The sequence below is a fragment of the Athene noctua genome, chromosome 1, assembly GCF_965140245.1.
Source record: "Athene noctua chromosome 1, bAthNoc1.hap1.1, whole genome shotgun sequence".
Lineage (NCBI taxonomy): Eukaryota > Metazoa > Chordata > Aves > Strigiformes > Strigidae > Athene > Athene noctua.
The window spans coordinates 87,207,141-87,225,055 of NC_134037.1; the positions used below are offsets into that span (position 1 = coordinate 87,207,141).

Sequence of the window (17,915 nt, forward strand, 5' to 3'; positions counted from 1 at the left end):
TAAATATCAGATTAAGCATTTGAGGTTAAAATCTCCACTGTCTTCCTCTTCTCCTTTTTAAGGGTGTGGACATGGCTCTCACGCCAAACCTTGTTTGTGAATGGTACTGAATTTTCTGGAAGAGTTGCTTAGCCATTGTTAAAATCTGTCTGTAAATGTTTTTTAACTTAAGTCTGTCTCGGGTTCAAGTTAGAAAACATATGACGTGCCAGCATGAAGCATATCTTACCTTTTCTACTCCTGTTCCAGATTTCGAAGTTCTTAGAGGTATGCAGAAGTAGTGAGAAAATCAGATGCAAACATTGAGAATAGAAAGGGCAAAAAGACAGAGGCAATGCAGTTTCCAGACGTGTGTGTTTGTGCTTGATAATGGAAAGATGTGTTTAAATATCCTATATAAATGGATAGAGATATTAACAGAAAAAACGGTTGCTATTATTTTTGGTGGAGGTAGGTATTTATACAGTGAAATGGAGAGACATACAGCACATCTTTTCCATCCTTTGGAGGGCATCTTCTGCCTGCCTCACTGTTACCAACTTCAGCTGGCTTTGCATTTCAAATGATATGTCTCCCAGGTACTAACTATACAACTCTGAAACCAGGGAGCCAGATAAATAGCAAAGAAAACATCACCTCACTTGTTTCCGCTGGCAAAGTATTGAGGAAGAAAGAAAGATATTGTTTGATGGGTTATCTAGCACCTGTTGATTCTGCGAGGCAGTTCCCCGGGTATTCATTGAGTTCTGCATTGTTCCCCAACCAGGCTTTTTATTTGCCGAATTAGCCAATTTGCTTCAAAGACTTGACCTTTTCTTTTCTCCTCTTCCTTATCAGCAATGTGCCATACATTTCTGAGCCTATTTTTGCATCCTGAATGTGCACTGATTCATGATGAAATAAAAGCTTTGTGACAGGTCTGATGGAAGAACTAACTTCTTTAAACAGAGAAAAGGATGTCTATTTCATATGTGTAAACACTGCAGGATTTTGTCTTCTTTTCCACAGGTCTGCTACACCACGTTTTACTGCAATTATTCCCTGTGTCCACCAGCATAAGAACAGAATCCAGTCCACAGTGTTTCCTTTGTGGGCAAACTAAAAAAAAAAAAGAAAGTGTGATCACGTCTTAAATTGTTTAAGAAATGCTGGTTTGTGTTGCCCTGACAAAAAACCATTGCTTGCTTTGGCAGTCTTACTTGTCAGAATTTTTCCTCTTTGCAGTCAAACTCTTTAATCACAGAGGATGTGTGCGTAAAAGGGCATCTTCATTCCTCTACCACCCCTCGCTATTGTATTCATACAAGGTTCACATAGGCTGTCAATAGCCCACTGCTTCTTTCTAACCAGATTAAAGCTAAGCTGGACATCAAACAGTAAACTGAATGTCACCACACATGATATGAAACCTAGAGATTTTCTACCCTTCCTACAGTAGCTCACGGAATGACATCGGGAGGCTAAATAAGACTTGCATGTCAAATTCAAGCCCTACAAAAGAAGAAATGATATTCAAAATTGTAATATATACTTAGAATCCGTAAAATAATACTGATGATAATAATAGTTCTAGTTTGTTCCCAAATCCTATACTCTGTCAGCTAGACCAGGGAAACCTACTACAGAAAGATACGTTAAGATGATGAAGTCAGGCTTTTAGATGGTAGGATATGAAAAGAACTTACATGAAAGGGAAATGGTATCTCTTACAAGGAAGTACTGGAAATGCAATATTGTACATCAGCCTCTAGTTATTGAGTGTCTTCTGTATCTTCATTCTGCAGTGGATCAGCTGATAACAACTTCAGCAGGTTTTTTTATGGCTGGAAAGCAGTCAAGTCTACTGAGATGAACAAACAAACACATTAACAACAATAAAAAGTGGAAAATGTTAATTTTCTCCTATATATATTGAGAAACGTCATATAGTATTTGAATATTGAAAGGATTTTTTAAAAGATATTGAATATGTAAAGTCAGCACAGGATGACAAGCAATAAAGAGCAAAAACCAGATGCTGTTTAGGAGACATGATAATTAAAAAGAGACTATATAAAACATTAAAGGTCAGGACATCTACAAACAAGATAAGTGGTTCAGACCATATGTTGTTATAAGAATAAAGAATGAGTTTTTATTACATAATCACATCAACTTACTTGGAGGGCACACTGAAAATAAGTCTGAGAAGCTCAATAAAAACTGTAGTAGGTATCCCAAAGTCCTAATACTTAGTGTTGTCTGAGTGTTATGTAATATAGACAACAACTTAAAGAAACAGCATCAGAAACTGCTAGGTAGTATTACAGTTCTGTTACCTGACTTAGAAAAAGGCAACAAGAAGAAAACATGGAGAAAGTCTAGCCCTGGATCTCAATTTCTCAACTCACAACTGTCAAGAACCATGTACTGAAACCTCCTATACCAATACTAAGTAATGGGAAGCTTATATTTTGGATGTTTCTGCTTCTAAACTCTTGTTTCAGCCTCTCTGTGTTAAGGGCTCATCGCAGTTTACAGATAGTGTTATAACTGAAGTCCTCCATTTTAATTGTAAATAATCATTAATAAGTATTAAAAGCAATCAATTTTTGTTATTTCCATTGCGTTCTCCTTATTGTGGAAATTCAGGGTTCTCTAGACTGCCACTAATCTTGCTTGGAGCATTGCTCTGTCAGAGTTCACACAGATGCATTCAGTGAATCTGGGTCTGTCCTTCCATGCCACCTGCTAGCTGGGCTGTCCGAACACATCACAGGCTTTGTTTGGATGCCAGAATAAATGGCATAGCAGGTATACTGAGAGAATCAAAATGAAGCATGCATTATTTATGGAAGTGATTACAATCCTGCTGAGATATATCTTGAACTGAGATGCCTGCAGCTAATAAACAGAAACAAAGGAATAGCTATTAGTGTTTGTCTTGAAAATTTCTGGTTTGGGTGAATTTAAACTAGATTTTTAATGCTGCCTTAGTGCATTCAAATAAAGTAAGAACTTCCTTTTGCACTTTTACTTTCATTTCCACATACTTCTGTGAACTTCATTTTCAAGCTAATACTGTGATCCAGGACTGCACCATGTCAAGAGTCTTGAATAAATTTTGCCACAGAAGATTCAAAAGCTACAGAGAAACTAGCCGCAAAGTTAGGTACTGGTTAAAAGAAGGCTCAGTAACTTAGGAGGCATTACTGCTGATGTGCTCTCTACTGATGTTTTTCTGTTAGTAGGGAATCTTAACTAATGATTCTCTATCAGCCTGTCCTGACTGATGTGCTAGTCAGTGGATCAGTGTGTAATTTTATTTCCTCTTAAAGAACATCCTTCTAATGTGTGATAGGATTTGACTTTAGATGAACTGCTGCAAGCAATTTCTTTATCTGTATGCAGACAGGAGAATATTTTCACTTTCTATAGGTTTGAATTTGTGCATAGTTTTCTTCTGAATTCATAAATTATTTATGCCAAGTAATTACCTCTGTGGGCTTTTTGCATTTAAAAAAAAATAGTAAATGAATAAAGATGTTTGGAATGAGAAGAGGCTCTGTGGTAACATTACTGTTGTGTTTAAATTCTATACTCTTTAACTGCACCAGGCTCTTAACAAAAGTGCTGGGTTTAAATCTTCAGCAAACTTGCTTGAAAATATATGCCATGAATTAATATTTAATTTTTAGCCTTTCTACTCTGCTATTATAAAAGAAATGGCAGCCATTTTCTACGAAAGACTGAGGGCTTGCCAATTTTATTAGGGGGAAAAAAAAAGTCACATGCAGATGCTAGTAAACTGATTGGTGTTTTTCCTTAGAATGTTAATCTAGTATTTTTTCTCATTAACAATTAGTGATACAAGAATATACTGCAAGCACTTTAGATCTGTTTGGTTTTCTTATTCTCCTTCTATGAAGGTAACACTGCTAATGGAAAACCAAGATGCAATACAGAGAACTATCCAACCCATTACCAGTTTGATAGGGGAGGATGCTGGAAAACTGGAAGAGTTTAAATGGTGTGTGATCTAGGAGAGCCGTATCAGTGATCGACTGTCCTTGATGCCCTAGCAGCACCAGCTCCTCCCCTCAAAGTTAGACCTTGTTGAGCTGCAGGAAATTAGTGCAACTTAATCAGTGATAGATCTTTTTGAAGGGAGAGGTGGCTTTAGTTTGGATAATCTGCAACTGAGTTGGTTTTGCCCATTTGTGTCCTCACGCTGATACTCTTACAGCATGAAATACATGTCCAGGTGATCTGGCCAGCATTGCTTGTGTGCAAGTCTGGAAGCCAGATGCTGCCAGCAGTTGTGTCCTCACCACTTCTCTTGGGTTCTTCGTAGCTGGTAGGGACAGATGAATTTTGGGAAGTTCTTTTATATGGTATATGATTTATATGAATTGCTGTTTTTTGATTATTCACCTCAGAATTTTCTTACTTTAGCCTCTGTAAATCTGCTGCCAGGTGTGTTCTCCTTTCATATTCCTCAAGGTGGTGGGGCTGGCAGGAGGCAGCATGTGGCATCACTGCATGTGGTGTCACCTCTCTTGCTGTGTAAGCAACTTCTGACCTGTACAGCAGCCTGGTCTACAGTGTAATTGATTAGACAGTTTTAATTATGGATACCTAGTTTGAAAAAATATACTAAATGCTTACTATGAAAATTGAGGATGTTAAAGTTACATAGGATTAATTACCCAAATATGTGCCTAGAAAATGGAAAATTGTTTCTTTTTAAGAAAAAATGAATGTATCAGTCCCCTGATTGGTGGACATTGACTGCTGGAGTCAGGTTGTGCTTCCTGTATGCTTGAGAAGCCTGAGTTTAACTCCTGGAGTTTCTCACACAAAGGATTCCACAAAGATTTCTGAAAAAAGAAATAGTATAAGTAATATGCTGCTTAGAACAATCAGCAATTTTTTCTTCGTTCTTTCATAGTTAACAGGAAAAGTTTATTTCTGAATGATTATTATTTTGGAGCTTTTTGAGTTTGATGTTACATAAATATATTTTCAACTAGATTTTTATATGACCATAATTCTGAAATAAACAAGAAAATATTGAGATATTTAAAAGCTATGTGGCCTCAACTGTGGGAGAGAAAAGCAGGCCTTTGATAATCAGAGCAAATATTTTATTTAAAAAAGCAGTTTAAAAAAGACTGAATTACTTTTTTTTTTTTTTTTTCCCCCACCAATAATCTAAATAATTAGACTACCTCTGAGTATTAATAAAACCCAGGGATGTGTTGGCTGTAAGGCTCTTGGAGGGCTCCTCCCACTTCAGACAGGACCATCACACACTTGGATGAGGGTAGCCATGGCTTTGCCCATGCCGGGGCTGGCTGCCCAATCCCTTTTGCTCCTGGTCCCTACTCACACCAGGGGTTATTCTGTGCCATGAACCCACCTGGGCACATGGGGATTGTCATGAGGTTTGTGTTGGCCCAAACCTCAAGATTATTAAAGATCTTTCCAAATAGATGCTCTGAAATCAGCCATGTCATCACTCCTAATTTACTGTCAGTTGTGTATTTGCCAGTGGGACTGCTTTGACAACCAGCAGGTCACTGATGAAGCTGTTGAACAATATAGGCCACTGAAATTTACTTATGCAATGAGGTATTTTTAATTATTTTCAACAGACCAATATTACATATTTTATCTGATAGCAGAAAATTGTTATAAGGATATGTGCCCAAATTGAGCATAATCGTTTTAAGACTCATTCGAAAAGTAGCTTTGCAAAGTACAATATAGAAAATTGGTAAAAATCACTGCAGTTCTGTGACTTCCAGCTGATTAAATGCATACAGTACCTATATGTCCTCTAACTTTGATTATTCTCACAGCCAGCATCAGCAATAGGAGAAATGGGGGAAAAGATACTGGTAGAAAAGGCACAGCTTCTGAAAAGCAATTTACATTTCTCAGCTTAGGGAAACAAAATCTAGGCTTTTGAAAGGACTAATGAAGTGCTTGAGAAGGGGAGGAATGTGATTCATAAGTTTAATTCACGCTGTTACAGCAGGCATCCACAGTTCAATTCTGCATTCATTGCTTTTAGATGAGCTCTGTGTTAAATCTGAGTAAATTTATTCAGAAATTGGGACTATTTTTTTTTCCCTTTTACTGTTTTCAGTAAAAGCATCTAGATAGCGGCAATTTGTGAGCTTAGAACTATCTCACTGAGATCAGAACTGTTGCTAGAAAACTAGATCAGTGCAGATTTTTACAAGTAGATAGGTCATACTTTCTGGTAGAGTAACTACTGTTTGTAGATAATGTTCACCTTTTCAGACCCTGGTTACACTGAAATGCTATTGGATACCCTTGACAAAATTGGAGCAAACCAGCATAAAATCCTCAATACTTTAAAGAACGTCTTTTGTGGAGTGGCTTTTGACAAAAGCAGCGTAATCTTTAATATCCTCCTATGTTAAGTTTAATGTCTGCTTTTTGTAATATTATGTAACACTTCCCCTTATCAGTTTTCTTCTCATTTTATTTCCCTTTGTATTATACTGTTTTCTACAGCTTTACATAAACGTGTCTTCTGACTGCATTTTATGTTAATTGATTTCATTTTACAGTGGTTTATAACAACTAATCTGGGCTATAAATTTATGTGGGTAAGCATTTTTCTTGGCAAAATTTAATTTTTCTGCTAAATTATTTCCTTAAATGCTGCAGTGAATAGATTTGGTATTAAAAGTAGTTCTTTGCCATGCTAATATTAAGGAAACAATAATTTAGATAGATCAGAATACTGATTTTTGCATAATAGTGAGACATAATATTTATTATTCTAAGGATTAATATATACTGTTATGTCTCAACATTAATTTGTTGTGTGTCATTAAATGATGTCTTTTTTTGCATGGTGTATATATATAGACATGTGCACATACATAAGAAGTTGAAGGAGTAGTTTAAAATATATAAATACACTTCAAAAAAGAAGTTGGGGGAAAGAAAGAGGATCATTGTGAGAGATGAGCAAACTTGGAAAGTAATTTCTTTCCTTTGAAATAAAACTTCTATTTTTTTTTTAAATTGCATATTTTATCTTTGTTCTGAATCCATTACCGTGCATCTCTTATTACACAGATCTTTTATAATAAAGGTTGGATTCATCTGGTGTTTCTCTGTTGTCGATGGGGAGAGTCATGCAGCTCCAGAAGGCAGTTCCTCTCTTATATCTATCCTAGATACTTATCTTAGAAGGTGATATATTACTCTCTGGAGTTGGCTTTGCATGCAATATTGTTATTTCCTATTTTAAAAAACGGCCAAGATAAGCATGAAGAACTCAGTGCTTGATATAGTTCTTTTTATTTTGTTGAGCTATACCAATTGCATCCCAGGAGCAACTGCACTTGTTCAAGTGAATTCTACATTTTAAGTACATAAAGGTTCTCTTAAAATAATAGAAACTTTCAAGCTAGAAGATATAATACTTTACCACAATTATTATGTACCACAGGAAAAAAAGAAAAAAAAAAAAAAGCTTTCATTTATAATAGTATTTAATCCAAAACAGTAGTGTTCTTCATATCTTTTATTTGCTTGATTGTTCAACATTCACAGAAGCAGCACACTTGTCATGTTGTATTCTACCTGCTGCCTTTTTATATATAAGCAGAACGTGTATTAAAACTAGAAGTTTGTTTGCAATAAAAATGAGATCGGGAGAAACAAGACTTTTTGAACTATTTTCTACTTTTTCTATTTGTTACTGTAAAAGAGTAATGTGTATCAATAATACTCATTTAACTAGTTTGTGCGATATAATTTCTCTTATATTGAATCCTGTGTTTCCTTTTCTAGAAAATCTTAGTCCATCTTATTATTTTATTGGTTTTTTTACTCTTTTTTTTTTTATTTTGGTCAGGCTCCTGCTGCTTGTTGTCTTTCATGTTGCCTATACGAACTGAGCTAATAAGAATCTTTGCCCCAGATTCTTTTGCCTTACACAGGATCAACTATAAAAGTACAGCGATGCTTCAGCGTAGTGTCAAACTAGAGTCTTGCCTGTGTTTATTCAATATAGTAGCTTTTATCCAAAAACTTTTTAATTCTGGTGTCTTCGCCATGTCCGCTCTTCTTTACTGGTTTAATGTGTTTACGCATCTTTAGTTTTCAATTGGTTAGATAGTCTTCATTTCCTCTCCTAATTGAAGGAGTATTGTGGTGCTCTGTTAAATAGCGTTTCATCATAGCAATGTGGGCATTTTAGTGGTGTGGAAGTTATATCCCACTGGAGAATATATAGCTTTATTCAGGATTTAATACTTACAGTCTGAGTTTTATCTTCAGCCAGGTTGAAGTGAATGGCTTGACTGCCACTACACAAGACCTTCTTATGTAGTGGTAATTCATCAGTGCCTTGCATTAAAGCTGAAATGTTTTGGATAAGAAATAACGGCAAGGTTTCAACCATTTGTACTAATAAAAGAAAATGTGCCATTTGGGGTTATTCTGACCAGATTTCAGCTTGTATTACATCTTTTGTAATAACATTCTTGCTACATTTCAGTTATATAGTCTGCTGTTCTTTAATTCTTCCTCTGAGCTGTTTTGTTGCTTGGCACAGTTGAGCAGCTGTTGTGTTCCCTCCTCCAGGTGGCTTTGCTCCAAATGCCTGGGAAAAAATGATTCCACCTAGAAATAGGTAACACTACAGTAACATATAAGAGGTATTTAAAATATCTCATGGTCCACCTTTTCTTGCCTGAAAGATTGTTCATATTTTGGCTTCACTGCATTAGAAGGAGAGAGCATTTTTCATGTTAGGAAAAGCATTTAATTGCTTAATAGGCTGCCCAGCTATGTAGCAGTCAAAGAGCTGCTGAAGGCTTTTGAGAGAGGGTTTGTGGGTGTGACAATACTCAGGGATAGTGAAGGATCTGTCTCGAACTGGTGAATCCTATGAAAATTGAGGCATCAAACAACCTTTCCAACAAGAGCCTGAAGCAACACATTAACATCTACATCAGGTGATGCCAATGAGTCTGAAAAGCTCAGATTAAATGAATGCAGGTGTTGGTGTTAGAAAATCAGGCCTCTAAAGAATAGTGCTAGTTACTGTCAAGGGATTGTTCTTGCCAAAAGAAGTTTAGAAGTAATTTAAATTGCAGTGCAACTCAACTTTGTGTTGACTCCAAGCAAGGTCATAAAATAGTCATGCATATGATTTAGTTCTGAATGTGAGTCAGCTATGGAGCAGGAACACTCAGATTTCTTCTGTTTGGAAAATTTACGTAGTTGCGTTGATCAAACACAAGCTCACCATATTTGTTAAAGTTCTAATACAAATTTTTAAAACCTGAACTAGAGCCTAATTGATGAGAATCTATTCAAAATATATTTTTTTTAATGAGAGGTTTGCCACTTCTCTGTCCTTTACACAATAAGAAAGAACAGCTCTTTCAAATAAATCCATAAATAGACACCTTGGAGTGTATGTAGAGGTAATTGTTTAAATCCTTTTCAAGTATATTAACATTGTTAAGAAGCACGATGGGTTATTTGGGCAGGGGAACAAGAAAAAAACTTCCTGTTCTTGCAAGATGTAGGAACTTCTTGTCCATTGTGTTTGGGTGTAATCTAGCTGAACAAGAGAGAGAACCTTTGGCCATTTTAAAAGTATGTGGCGTTGGAAAGGGGTGCCTTAATTTCTGTGTTTAGAATGGACATGGTGACTCCACGTGGCATGATACTGTCCTGAGCTTCCATCCTTTTGTGGGTGACACAGATGAGAGAAAGAAGCAGCTTGTAACTCATGCTGTCCCTGAGAGGACTGCATGCACCGTCTGCCATTATGTATGTCTATAATCCTGAGCCATTTATAACAGAAGGGACAAATCAGCTGTTCCTGAAGAGTCATTGTTATTTCAGAGGATAAATAATGTTGTCTTATTATCATCACTTCACTGAGTATGAGACTGTTAACATTGACTTCCCCTCTATTTCATTAAAGAAAGCTGTAAACCTTGCTTGTAAACTATGTTTTGCACAGCTGTTTTTATACTACATTTCTGTGAACTGTAACACTGTTGACAGAGCTTTTGATTATGTTTGACTTTTATTTTTGCTCCCAGTGTTCTATGAATTTTGGATTGAATTCATGATTATAAGATGTCTGATTACTGATAAGCTCCTAAATATTTGAAGGAATGAATTAAAGCTCTTTTGCTCTATCTGTCCTCTCCCTTAGGCATGTAAGAGAAGAAAGCCAAAGCAAGACAACAATATTCATGTACAAATAAATTTGTCACAATCTGGTCATGCTGTTGTTAAGAATGCTTTAACTTGTTGAAGGTATGTGATACAGTGCAATTAAAAAGCTGCCTGTGCTCAGTCTGAACTAAGTTATTAGAATAATTGGACACTTCTCAAACTTGATGGACTATATAACTATTGCTTTCTTTAATCCTTAAGGTTTCAGTTCTCTGATGTGATAGGTGAAAAATAAACTAATTGGAGAAATGCTTTCATGATGGCATGATTGGCCATCCCAGCAGACTTGAGAAGGACTCACTCTGCACTGAAGCTGAATGTGCTACCCCTTTCCCTCCTCCCCTGTGTCTGATCCCCAGGCAGCATAGATGTCACTAACTTCCAGCAATATTTTGCTTGTCTGCACCAGTCCTTAGGAACAGGGAGATTCCAGGAAGTTTTTGAATACAGGTTTTTGTAAGTTTCCCAACTCATAGTAACATTTTCCTGCATCCCAAAATACAGTTAAATTCTGTGAATACCTTTTTTTCTCTTACTATATAAATCCATGCTTCTTTTCAAATAAATTAATTCAAAAACTATGTTTTTTTCCAAATGGAATTTTGTGTTATGCCAATTAAAACCAATAAACCATCACCTTTCCCCATTATTTAATATGGGTAGTGTAACTAACCCATTATCCATGAATAGCTGTTACAGTGTGGGTCTTCATGTGCCACCCAGTTATGTGAGTAATTGCATTAAGCGTAAGAAGTAGGAGCTTCTTTGTGGACAAAGAATTTACTCTGAAATGTATGAGCAACTGTTGGCTGTAAACCACTTCATTTCTGCAAAGAATCATACTCCCCTGGCTCAACTGAGAGGGCAGTGGTTGCTGTGCCCCAGCACAAGCTCATTAGGAAAAGCCTGTCATTGCTTTAGAGAGTGTTGAGGTGGAGGAAAATGGAAGGAACGGGCATTTTGGGATACAACAATAGGGATAAAAAAAGCAAGGATAAACCAAGGCTGGCCATCTTGAAATTGTAGTTGCACAGCAGTCACTAACACTGAGGTTTCAAAGGGAAGATCCATGGCAGAATGTCATTTTATGACTTTAGGACTCGCTGCTGTTCAGGCATGAAATAGTGCAGTTAAGAGAATTATTTACAAGTTAAGAGAAGCCGACTTTTCCAGGAGGTTACTTCACCCCTGTGAAGTAACACAGCAAGTTTGTTAGAACTCTTGCAGTCTCTTAAAAGTCCTGCAGGTCCCTGAGATCTGGAGAAAACGTGTTGTGGCCTAATGTGATAAACTATCATTATATCTATGCTTTCACTGCAGTTGTGGGGCTTCCACATATGGAGTATATGGATAAATAAAAATTCATAATCTGGGAAAAGAATAGGTGAAGTTAATTTAAGACATCTGTGACATGATTGGAAAAGACCAGTGGCTCAATTTAGTAGCTAGTTTGTGTGCTCTTACATATATTGGAGGTATAAAGAAAATAGAGCAGAAATCAGGCATAATAGGGCTGAAGGGGTGGGGGGAGGTGGAGGGGCATTGCAAAGGGAAAGAAAAACTGCATATGTACTTAAAATATCTTTTGTTTGGAAGTTGGGAAATTTCTGCTCTTCAAGGCTTTCTGCTTGCCTCTTAGGGTGGGAGTGTTTCTTTGGAAATCTTTTCCTTAGAAAGTAGGTCAAGCAGCTTCTGTCACTGTGGTGTTTTGTTTATGAGGGAAAGGGCAAAATGAAAATAATTTACTAGCAATGCTTGAGAACTGTCACCATCTACTCTTTGACAGAGTGCAGATGACAGTAAGTGGCCTGTTAGGGTACAAGGTAAATTAGCAGTATTAATTAGCTGTCTGAGCTCTCTTTTTTTTTTTTTCCTGCTGTGAGTCTTTTTCTAGACACATCTTGTTGGTCACACAAAATATAATCAAAGCAGTTGACTCTACTGTATATATATTTACTTTTTAAAAAAAATATTTTTCTAATTGTTCAAATGTGCTTTAATTAACTCTGCTTGGTTAATTTTTCCCAGAGTGGAGGTGGCTGTGTCAACTTTTTTGTGTTTCAACATGGAGATTTTATCATTCAATTTAATTGGAAAAATAGAAAGTATGTGGACTAATATTGATTAGTACAGGACTGTTTTTCAGGACTTTAGACAGAGAAGTGGACAGCGTATCAAATTTACAATCTGTAAATTCATCGAATTGAGATTGAGTGGAATGTGGAGATATTTTTGAATTATGCAGCTATTCAGCTTTTTCTTTAGTAAAAGTCTGTAAATATGTTCCTTGTAATTTGGTTTTCTAACCATGTCTAGTCTGATTGAGGATAATGATCTTTTTGGTAGGGTCAGGAGAGCAGTTATTAACCTTATTAAAGTGTTTTGGGCTGTCTTGATCAGTTGAAAATCAGTTTGAAAGTAACTTTTATTTCAGGAAGGGAACTCTTCTCATATTGGTTGCAGAAAGAACTACAGTAACTCATAGTGGAAGGTATGATATGATACGACATCTACTATTTCCTTCCATTTGCACGTGCTGAAATCTCTACCTGTCCAAGCATTAGCAAAATGAAAGCTGTTGCTTTCACCATGCATCAGCTATGATGCTAACATGGTTGGTTAACTTTCCTCAGCCCACCATCTCTTTGCTTTTCTTCAGAGGTTGGCATCAGCTGTCTGCTAGTGTGCCTGCCCAAAATCTGATCCCAGGCTGCAGTGGCAGCTACAACTGTGTCACCAGACAGGGGTAGCAGGATAGAAAGGCAGTCCTGAGATGTGCAGTGCCAGTGTAGCTTAATGAAGCACTCCAACAAGAGGTTAAACAGTGCCTTGAAGCCATGATTTGTAACCTGGCTTTCTGCATGAGGTCCCTAGGCTATGTCTGGGCAGGTGTAGTGCAGAGGGGACATTGTCCAGACTTGTCACTGCTTTGCAATGCAGCTCCTATCCCTCTGTTTGCCAACAATGTCTGATTGTTTGTGTCCCTTGCTTCTCAGTTCATTCAGAGCCCTCGTTTGTCGGTGAGAAAGGGGCAAAATTGTCAGTGGTAACAGTGGAGTTGTTACTTCAGTACTTTTTGTAAGTTCTGATTGGGTTTGGCTTTGTTTCCTATCTGTATTTAGCAATTTGGTGAAATAATTATTAAATTGCCATCCAAATGAGGTTTATAGTGGGCTTCAATACAAATAGAAATTTACCCTTCTTTTTTTCTTAAACGGACCTCTTTAATATTTACTTGGCTCTGTGGGAGGGCCTGAATAAGCTCTGATGACTTTGCTAAGTCTGCTTCATTTGTGTCTCTGCTTTTATGCAGGCTTTTTTTGTCACTACCACCCTTGTTTCTTCTTTCTTGTGAAAGATATTTCAGGATGTGTTTTTCCCCCTATTTACTGCTGGATATATTTATGGATTCAAAACTGATTGTTGCTTTGTTTGCTGACAACAGTTGCTTTACAAACTACTTGACTTTTAATGAGGTGCTGGTGCTGTTTTGGGGTGAGTTTTCTTTTTGTTTTGTTTTTCTTTCACTGTCATTGTCCTTGAAAGAAAATAATGAAGACCAACCCTTATTAAACAGAAGAGTAATTTTTACACAAGACCAAATGGTATGAACTATGTATAAATGTAGTTTAGGAGTTAGAAGGGAAGCTCTTAATCATTAGGGCAGTTGGACTAAGCAGCAGCTCAGAAATACAAATAATGAATTTGATAAATACATTAAATGGATCATATGACCCTTTGCTATTGAGCATCTCAGTATCTGAAGCTCACCTTTCTAGAGCTGTACATATACAATCCATTCACGGAAACGGGATGGCTCTTAGAGGCATGACCGCTTTACTGATTTATTGGAGAACAGTAAAACATTGGGGCATAGCAACATAATGGGACTGATTCCTTGTCAACTAATCTAATCAGGTCTGAAGAACGGTGTTGTTTATCCATATGGGATACCCGTTAAAACAAACAAATACAGAACTTCCTAGCTGCAGCTCTTAACAGCGAAGCTACTGGCATCAGGAGAAGCAGAGCAGATAGAGTAGTACCTTGGACTGAGTCTTTTTCTACAGGCTGTCACAGCTCAGTAATCTAATCTGTTGTGTTGATGATAACTGATAGAGTTAAGCACTACAGGGCAGGGCCAAAAAGAAAGTTATAAACAGAGGTCTCACAGCACTGGGGAAGTATATTGAACCCATCCTTCTGAACAGTATACATCACAACTGCCAGAGTGGCGGAAATGGCTGGGAGTATTTCAGCACCTGAAAGGTATGTTACAATATACTCAAAGAGTCTTAGCACAAAAAAATGCACAGATCTAGATGTTAAAAAGGAATATGTTAAAATATATGAAAAATGCCTTTTCTTACAGCTTTGAAGCACTTTTGCATCTGACAAAAACCTTCATGGGACTGACAAGTATCCCCCTCCTGCTCGTGCCTACCTTTTCTTGTGCAGACAGTTCCTCTTCTCAGCTAATACTGCACGTAATTATGAAGCCAAATTCACTGATGAAATTGTTCTCCTTCTCTTTGACTGTGCCCTGTGTTTAAGTCCTCCCCCCCATCCCCTCCACCCCTTTATTTTCTCAGACTCTGTAACATTTAAGACTCATTTTTAACCTGAAATCTCTGTTCTCCCTCTTGAAAATTTGTCAGCTTTCTAAACTCTAGCGACTCCTGCAGCCATGACAAAAGATAATCCCTCTGTAGCATGGAACTGCCAGCTGAATGCAATCCATAGAGGCAAATCAGTAATTTACTCATTAACTTCTCTTTTATCTTGATGGGGCACAAACAAATTATACCCTGTGCTTTTGCTATGTTCTTTATCACATCTGGAGGCTGTACTTGTATGCCTTGACGTTACTTTATGGCAGCTTTTTCTTTCCCAGCAGGTGAGGCACTGCAGAGTTTACCCTCAATACGTTTGCAGATGACACAAGTTGAGTGAGAGTGTTCATCTGCTCAAGGGTAGAAAAGCTCTACAGAGGGATCTGGACAGGCTGAATTGATGGCCTGAGGCCAGTTGTATAAGGTTCAACAAGGTCAAATGCTGGGTCCTGCACTTCAGTCACAAGAACCCCATGCAACGCTACAGTCTTGGGGAAGAGTGGCTGGAAAGCTGCCTGGTGGAAAACGACCTGGGGGTGTTGATTGACAGCTGGCTGAATATGAGCCAGCAGTGTGCCCAGGTGGCCAAGAAGGCCAATGGCATCCTGGCTTATATCAGAAATAGCGTGGCCAGCAGGACTGGGGTACTCAGCACTGGTGAGGCCGTACGTCTAGTGCTGTGTTCAGTTTTGGGCCCCTCACTAGAAGGGGGCCCTTGTTGGGAGTGGAGCGTGTCCAGAGAAGGGCAACAGAGCTGATGAAGGCTCTGAAGAACAAGTCATGTGAAGAGTGGCTGAGGGAACTGGGGTTGTTTAGCCTGGAGAATAGAAGGCTGAAGGGAGATCTGATCGCTCTGTACAACTACCTGAAAGGAGGCTGTAGCAAGGTGGGTGTTGATTTGTTGTCCCAGGTAACAAGTGATAGGACAAGAGGAAATGGCCTCAAGTTGTTCCAGGGAAGGTTTAGATTGGATGTTAGGAAAAAATTCTTCAACAGAAGTGTTACCAAACTGTGGAACAGGCTTCCCAGGGAAGTGGTTGAGTCACCATCCCTGGAGGTGTTTAAAAGATATGTAAACATAGTGCTTAGGGACATGGTTTAGTGGTGGACTTGACAGTATTAGGTTAATGGTTGGACTCAATGATCTTAAAGGTCTTTTCCGACCCAAATGATTCTATGATTCAATGATTCTGTGACTGATCCTCATCTGGATCCCAGGGTGGTGGGTCTGTGTCCCCCGGCCCAGGTAGGTGGGAGAAATGCTGTGTCCCAAAGACTGGCACAAACTGCCACCTGGAGCCTTCTTCTCAGGATCCTGTCCCAACCTTTCCTCTAAGCTGCAAGATTTTCGTCCCCGCTGTGCAGATCCAAGAGATTTGTGCAACCTGTAGCTCAGATGCGTGTTGTTTGATCCTTTCATCAAGGTGCTTAAAGCTTTGAACCAAGTTTCTCAATTACTTGTTTCCCAGCAAACCTGGTAAAACAAGTGAGAATTTTAGTCAGGGAAAAGGTGGGAATATTGTGTACACTAGTAGTGACTGAAGCTAGTGAAAGCTTTTCTAATTAGATTTTTTCTTCTATTTAAAAATTTATTTTTATTTTTTAATACAATGGTGTTGAAGAAGCTGAGGAACACTCAGCTGCAGTGGTGGAAGCATTACATTTTTATGTGCTGTAAAATCAAGAACAGTGTGCTCTTGATCTGTTACTTTAAAGTTCCTATTCTCTAAAGTTTTAAAATGTCATTGATACAACAATTTGCTCAGATATGCTAACACTGCTTTACAGAGCTGTGACATTTTGCATTATAAAATACTTCTTGAAGCGAGGGGGTTATTTATTATCTCATCCCTCTAGGCTGATAACCAGTGCAGAGGTTGTCACTCAAGATGCAGATTGCAGTATGTAACAAAATTTATTTAAATTGTAGATGTATTTGAGCAAGGGATATTAAATATGCTAACATTAATTTGTGATCTTGAAATTAAAAACAGATTTGTTTTCAAATAAAATTGGTGCATTATGGAAGATTCACATTTCAGAATTTCTGATCATAATAGGATACAATAATAGTTTCATTTTTGTCATCTGAAAGGTAAATTAATATTTAGGCACACAAGTAAAAGTGGTCTTGATCTCTTTTTTTTTTAATCCTATCCTAGAAGCACTGAGTCTACAGAAATTTTCTGTACTCTGAAATGCAACGTATTTTTGTCTGCTTCTTGACACAGTGTAATTTTACCACTGAAATGTTAATAGCATTTTCAGGGGAATATTTCATAGAGTTCTATTGCTTATGTCAAGTGTCAAGAAGGAAAGAAATTTGCCAGACCTGAGTAGTTGTTAAAAAGCAGTGTAGGCTTGAACAACTCTGTGAAAGGTGCACACGTCCTTCATGATGCAGAGCCCTGCCCACCAGATGAGAATTAAGGATATCCTTCAGGTTTCAGTTTCTGCCTTTCTTTTTGGTTTTGGCAGCTAGGGGTGATATTGATGAACTTTCCTTTGAATGCTTACAGTGCTTTCTGCAAAATCATTTTGTCATGTGTGGCCCATTTAGGAGCATACCTGAGCCATGAGCAGGCTGAGACACCTCTCTGACCCTATTGAACAGCTTGTCTGCTAGGACAGATTTACCTGACCCAGCAAAATGATTGTGTTAGTTTTAAGTTGTGCTTTGTCCTTTTTTTTTAAAATATGGCTTCACGTTTTGGGGGACATAATCTGGCTCTATCCATACTGTGACTTTGTCTCTGAATTTCAGTGGAACTGCTTGTGTGTTTAAAATAAAACATATGCCTAAGTGCACTGGTGGCTAGCAGCCAGAACACTCCACACGTTGCAGGGCTGAGCCCTAAGTGTGTATGCTTCTTTAATGTATAGTCTTCTCTAGCCCAGGATAAATCAGGATTAACTCTAAAGGAAGTGTCACAGTGCTGTGAGGATTCAGAAAATACAAATGCAAAAGAAGCAATGCCTGTGGCGTAATGCTTTTTAAAGTTGTTGTCAAATGAGGTGTTTTGTGCCTAATGAATTGGTCAGTTAATTTTCTCATCACCATGTTTGAAT

At 37.8% G+C, this 17,915-nt stretch overlaps 1 protein-coding gene across 1 annotated transcript in view; it reads left to right on the forward strand.

The window, feature by feature from the left end:
• Positions 1–17,915, forward strand: part of CHRM3 (cholinergic receptor muscarinic 3) — a 292,325-nt gene that overhangs the window by 91,068 nt on the left and 183,342 nt on the right. The window lies entirely within an intron of this gene.